Raw genomic sequence first — 7234 nt, 5'->3', positions numbered from 1 at the left:
CTAGGACATTAAACCACGCCCATGGTCAAAATTAGATCAAAATTTGATCTATAGACCACAACTTTCATAACCTTATTGATAATTTATCTAATAGCACCTAATTGACATCATTATAGTTTGCGTTAGGTTGCTTGAGTTCCTTAGATCACCGAATTTTTAGAACACATTTAATATTCAAATAAAAATGTTCATATACAACAACTTATTTCACGAGGGCATTGCCTCAAAGTTCACAACTAAATTCAAAAACTAGAAGTGTGACAGTCTATAAAAGAAGAGAAAGAGAGAACGGAGTATTTGAAAGAAATAAATTTTGTTGATGAGCGAGTTGGATTTTATGATGAGCGAGTTGGATTTGATGTGTCTGAGTAATATTCGAGTAGAATATCCACATTTTACCGTCCAAATATGTGATAAAAAACAATAACTTATTTGATACCTCAAATATTTTTATCAACAAAGTTTTAACCATTTTTTAGTGGATGACCCTCATTGAAAATTTTTATACCGTTAGGGATAAATTTGAAATTTTTAAAAGATTATGGACCAAAATTTAAAATTACCTTAAAAATCAAAGATCATTCTATATATTTAATCATATAAAGCAAAAGTTAAATAGGTTGCCAATATAGCTCTTTTTCTTTTCTTTTTTTTAAGGGCAATTAGCATTTCTAATAACTACTAATTACGACAATATGTATCTCAAAAAAATCACTTTAAAGTTCTACCTAAAAAAATTATATAATAAAAAAATGACCACACCACCCATTTGTCTTTTTTTTTTATTTAAACATTTTACAGAAATTAATTTATACTAATTAGCAATTATGTGTACTGCACATGTTTTTTGAAGTTTGAAAAAAATTGTTAATATTAAGGTTTAAAAATTATTCAAATTGAATATAAAAGTTAGAAAGTATAAAATGAATAAAAATGGCATAATGGGTGGAGAAAACGTTTAGTAGATTGACTAACTAATATGTTACACATATTTGTTATATATTAGTTTTATTATATGATAAAATTTTAATGGTAAGAAAAAATGATATGTACATGATATATTTCATTGAAATTTAAAATAAGACTCAAATGGCTAAAGTGAGCACATAGATCATCGTTAATTTGCACCTCTCATCATTCAAGAGGTTGTGAGATCGAATCAAAATAACTTTTCTATCCATGCAAAAAAACGTTAGCCAAAATTTTCCTTACAAAATAAGTTTTTTTTTTTAATGAAAAATTCATCAGAATGTTTGTGGACTGTTAGGAGAACCCCATGTCGATAAAAGCAAAAGGTCGACATATGTGGGATCGACAGTTAAAATGATGTTTCTTTTACAATTTGTTGTTTATTTTATTAGTACAACAAATGTGACGTGGAAGTTGAACCTCCGATCAAAAGAAAAAAAGAGGTAAGGTGCCTTAATCTCTAAATTAATATTAATAATTCAATAGCACTAATTCATTGTTCATATTTAACTAATTAATTAAATTTTAACATACATACAAAACATATATAATATAATAATAAACATAGATATTTAGCTAACCTACCAAAATATTGTGAGTTTGAATCCGAACTCAAGTTAAACATATATGTTATCGACCTCAAGGTCAGCCATTCGAATTCTCACCTTTGCATGTCGAAACAAAATAATGAATGATCTAAAATTTAAATAAACTTTTATGTAATATTTATAAGGATCAAATAAAGGATCAAAAGTCAAAAGTCAAAAGTCAAAAGTAAAGACGTCATCCTCCACTCCAAACCTTGCTGTGCTCATCTGTCTTGCTCATTGACTTTCACTTTTCCTTTCCCCACACGTAATTCTCTTCCTTTATGAAGTTTTTTCCCCTTTTTATATTAATATGATACTATGACAATAATTTAGAATTTAATTATTTATTCAACATGGATTTTTACGTCTCTCTTAAAAAAGAACTTAATCCATGAAAAAAATTAAAATTTTATTTAATATTTTTATTAATTGAAAGATTGGGTTATCAATAATAAAGTCAATCGATATTTTCAATATCTTATTACCTTATTATAAATATTATAAAGAAATAATTACTAACATGAACTTAAATCTTAATTAATTAAAATTTTAATATCTGAATTTTTATTCTATTTTGGTTTTTCTAGCCTTTTAAAAATTTATTCTCTAAACTTCATACAAATAATCATTTTGGTTCCTGATTTTTCAAAATTACGTGTCCAATATTGATTTTAACTTATGTGGTATTACAAGAATTTTAGGTTTTGGCGACGACAAAATTCGTCGATAAAAGGTGGAATTTCGTCGCAAAAAAATTTTAGCAACAAAAAAAATTCATCATGAACTCAAACTAATTAAGCATTCAAACTTAATCCAAATTTCACAAACTAAATGACAAGTATAAGAGCACCCCCTCCCCGAACACTTTCATTCAAAGTCAATAAAAACTCATTAAAACAAAATTTCAAATACACAAAACCTACCCTCACTAAGCCTTAAAAATATGCACACACATTTTATCACCAATGCACTTCAAATTCAACAAAGTTATCCAAAAACACTTCAAATAAAACAAAATTATCAAAAGTAACTAAAGACAAAAATGTCTATATAGCTCATTCAGTCCAACTTTAAATGACTACCATAACTCATTCGAACTTTATCCAAATTTCACAAACTAAAAGAAAAGTATACGAGCACCCCCTCTCCCAAACACTTTCATTCAAAGTCAATAAAAATTCATTAAAACAAACTTCAAATTCATAAAACATACCCTCACTAAGTCTTCAAAACATGCACACAGACTCTATCACCAATGCATTTCAAATTGATCAAAAACATATCTATATAACATTCAAATTCAATCCAAATTGCACACACTAAAGAAAAAGTACGTATAAGATGACCCCACCCACCGCCCTCCCCCCGACACTTCCGTTCAAAGTTAACAAAAACTAATCAAACAAACTTCAAATGGCTACCATAACTACAGGATAGCTACATTTACAGTTATTAAATTCTAACAAAACTCTATGTAGACGTACCTATTTTTAACAAGCTGGGTCCCAACCAGTAGTTTTAACATACCACGATCGATGCTAATCTGACATTTCACCGTGTAGACTCGTAATCTTTTTTGTGACAGACGCTCCTCTAACTCTTTTTGTTTCTATGAGAGACGCTCCTCAAATTCTTCTCTTAAGGTATGTATTTCTTCAGAAAGCTCTTGTTCTCGCTGTGAAGAATTTGTACTTGAAGCAGAACCTTTACGAGATTTAGGTTTTGGGTCCCAACTAGCACTTTTAACATACCACGATCGATGCACAAGCGTTGTTTCCAGTACGTTTGGGTCTGGCATCGGTTCGCCTCCGTCTTGCATAGATTATTCTCTAACAAGCATCATCTCTAACTGCATACATAGTTAAAAAACTACAAAATGTTTACACATACAATTTGAAGCGTAATTTGTAGTTAATTATTATAAGAGTAGTAAACTTACATAAGTTGTATCCGCACTTTCGACCCAACCTTAAAAATCGGAGTATCTAGTTTCCCTAAACCAATAGATTTCACGAAAATTTTTGTCTCTATCTTGCTCTTTCTGCACTTGATAAAACATAATTGTTGATAATCATAAGTAATATAAGTATATGCAAGAAAAATACTATTGCATTGTACCTTCTCCTTGGCAATAATAGCAAACGTCTCTGACCCCGCACAATGCTTGAATGGGCGCGTTGCCTTGTTGTGTTTGTTGGTCTCAGATTTTTGCTAACAAAAGTAACTTACATTAGAATATTGAATATAAAGTATAGAAAATAAGTATAAGTTATATTCGTAAAGTACCTTTCACTCATTGTCTCTCATCTATCGCATAACATGTTCTAATCGTTTGATCTTGCCAACAACCGCTCAGGCGGAGTGTTACGAGCAATTTCAAGTGTGGGATGACTTATGTAGTATTTGTGCAATTTTACCCTGTACGCCTGATTTATTGATTGCATCGCATGATCGAGGAAACTCATAATAACTGGGTTTGACTCGCCGAAATCGAAATGACCCTACAAAAAAAAAACACCGAACAAGTGAAATGTTATTACTGTTGCATCATACAAAATGATAAAACATATTGAGTAATTTTTATTCCATCAATTGAATGCCACTTTAAATTCATACAATATCTACATGGACATCTTGTTTTACCCGTGTTGATGTGAAGTTTTGCCAATTCTATGAACTATTTTACTCCTTCTACGTACTCGAACGAAGACCTATCTCTAACTTTAGTCCAATCTTTATTTATTCTCAATGATAATACTGTTCAAATAACCCTCAATTCAATATAAATAGGCAATGTTGAATCCTAAAAGGACCCGACAAAAGATTATATTTATTTTGTCAAGTTGATAATAGGGGTGGTCATTATTGAGGATGAATGTTATAATAAAAAGTAAGATGAATTTGGAAGTATTATTGAGAGCTTAGATATATCTCTAAGATATAGACACTAAAGAAAGAAGTAAACTAGCTAAGATATAACTCAAATCTAATTATATATTTAGAGAGCTCACCTTGATATTTCAAAATTAAATTTGCTTAAGTAACTATTAATTAAACCATCAGGTGCAGCTAAAATAGTTCATACTTTACAAAACTAACAAATTAGATCAATCAGAAGCAACATTAGCAACGAATAATTTACAATAAAATCAACACACTACCAAACAAAATAGTTCATACTTACAAAACCAAGAAGTTAAATCAAACAAACAACATTTTCACACACTCACAACTTAATTAAAGAGTTCACAATCACACCAACATGCTCGAAACTAAAATAGTTAAGATGTACCAAACTAAGAAATAAAATTAAACAAGTAACATCAGCGCGTTCACAACCAAAAAAACGAAGTCAAAATCAAATTAAACTAATTAAAAATTAATACTCAACATACTTCAACACAAGTTACAGTGAACGTCGGGAACCAAATACGATACTGACCACGAGCTCAAAGCCAAACATATAAATTCCAACCTAAGAAAACTCATGAAATAAAAACCAAATGGAATACATATAACTAGGATTAATTATATATACATTTAAATCACAATTAAACTACCCATTAAAGTCTATTCACTATAATTTGGACGCTTGAATAGAAATCAACAAAAACCCACTAAAAAAATTGTCATAATTAAAATCTTCAAAATTTTGAAACACAAAGACACAAAAAAAAAAAAATTCCTAAAATTCTCAAATTTTGAAATAAAGATCCAAAATGTTGAAATTTCTCAAAACACAAACTAAAACAACCTACACACTAATCCCCTCACACACCCACTTTCAATATTTCACGAGTTCTTCTATTTCTATTAATAAAATAAAGTTACAAAATCTTCAAATTTTCCAAAAACACGAACTCAAACAACAACTTCCCAACTAGTTCCCCACCTAGGAACCTTCAAATTTTCTCAAATTCTTCTCTCTATTAACATTAGTCGAAACATAAATAATCTATATGAAATTCAAGCCAAAATGAAAAATAACTTTCACAATTTCTCAAATTCAATACATATAAAAACATCAATATAATCTACATGTATTGTTAAACCCTAAATCTCTAACAAAAAACGAAATAAGAATCATATACATAAATTTAAAGCAAACATAAAAATAAAAAGAAAAAAAGAAAACACATCCAAAAATGTGATAGTGGACGGCGATTGGCATAAAATGGGCAGCGGAGTTGACCGAAGAGGCACTGGTGGCGGTCGGCGGCGTCATGGAAGAGGTGGAGGTGGCGGAGGCGATCGGCAAGCAGAACATAAAGGAGGGAGAATGGTTAAGAGAGGAGAAGAGGTGGTCGGCGGCAGAAGAGGGAGGGGGCGGTGGGGGGCAGTCGACATGGAAGAAAAAAGGCGGCGAGAGGGGGCGGTCAGCGGACAGAACGAAGGGGGCAAGGGGAAGGAGAATTGGTCGCGGAAGGAGGGGAGAAGGGGGCAAGGGAGGGAGAAGGGGAAGAGGGGGGAGGTTGGCGGTCGGCGATCGGGAGATAAAGGAGGGTGGGCAGCTGACAGATCTGAGAAAAAGGGAGGGTGGGCGGCGTACAGAACGAAAAGAAGGGGAGGCGGATAGAACGAAGAAAAGGGTAGGGGTAGAGTCGGGCGGATAGAACAAGGATCAAACTTTTGACGACGAAACTTATTTCATTGCCAATAATCCTCGTTTCGTCGCCAATAGTACCAAACCGAAATGTTGGGCAGTAGAAATCCCGCACAACCTTTGGCGACGAAAAAAATTTAGTCGCCAAAGGGTATTTTAGTGACGATATGACTTTTCGTCGCCAAAAGTGACTTTTGGCGACGAGTACATGTTTTCATTGCCAAAAAACTCCCTTTTGGCGACGAAACATCCATTCGTCGCCGAAGGTGTACACTTTTGACAACGAAACAAGAAGTTGTCGCCAAAAGTGTATACATTCGGCGACGAAATCACATTTTGTCGTCGAAAGTATCATTTGACGATGAAAATCTGTTCCGTCACTAAAAGTTGAAATTTCTGTATTGTGGTTTGAATGCACGTTCATGATGGTAATTTACATACTTGAAGTCATGTTATTAATTTAATAAAATCAAAACAGAAGTAAGGACTAAAAGGATTTATTTTTAAAGTTTATGACCAAAATATAACCATCCTGAAGTTTTGAACCAAAATTGAACCTTTTTATTTTCTTTTTTTTCAGATACCAAAATGGAACTTAACCTTATTGAAAAAAAATTGTAACTTATTAAATAAATTAATGAAAATTATGTATTGATTGATTTAAATTGCTTTGAATGAGTAGATATACTTATAGCTTAAATATATTTGAGACCATAATTGGTACACGACAACTCAAGCGTATGGACTACTCAGTTTCTAGCCACTTGAGTTCGATCGTATAGTTGGTTCAACTCGAAAGGGAAAGGTTTGATGAATTACCTTTGTAGTCAAATACCAAGAGTGGACAGAATACTCACTATACTGGAGGCTGAAAATACTCTACAAGTTTGGTGACCAGCAGGTTGTTCTTGTTTACAAGGGTAAAATGATGTTAAATTCATGAGTTTCGACTTTGTTTTACTTAGGAATGTGTTGTTTTACTTATGACCAATTGATGTTAAGTTGACGTATTATGTTCTATATAGGTTATTGACGTATTTATTAAGTTTTGGTAACAATTAGAGTTGAAAAT

At 31.9% G+C, this 7234-nt stretch overlaps 1 long non-coding RNA gene across 2 annotated transcripts; it reads right to left on the bottom strand.

The window, feature by feature from the left end:
- Window positions 1-2957: 2957 nt before the first annotated feature.
- On the bottom strand, window positions 2958-6260 carry LOC111025210 (uncharacterized). 2 transcript variants are annotated; one of them, XR_002603482.2, is made up of 5 exons: window positions 5752-6260; window positions 3846-4060; window positions 3678-3770; window positions 3499-3600; window positions 2958-3408 (listed from the first exon to the last, which is right to left on the bottom strand). It is a non-coding gene; the product is annotated as an uncharacterized LOC111025210 (long non-coding RNA). The 2 variants fall into 2 exon arrangements; XR_002603481.2 differs by having other exon boundaries at window positions 3846-6248.
- Window positions 6261-7234: the final 974 nt, after the last annotated feature.

Source organism: Momordica charantia, assembly GCF_013281855.1.
Source record: "Momordica charantia cultivar OHB3-1 chromosome 6 unlocalized genomic scaffold, Mcharantia_2.0 BLBB01000006.1, whole genome shotgun sequence".
NCBI classification, from domain to species: domain Eukaryota; kingdom Viridiplantae; phylum Streptophyta; class Magnoliopsida; order Cucurbitales; family Cucurbitaceae; genus Momordica; species Momordica charantia.
The sequence above is the reverse complement of the archived record's forward strand: the minus strand, read 5'-3'. Positions and strand labels throughout refer to the sequence as shown.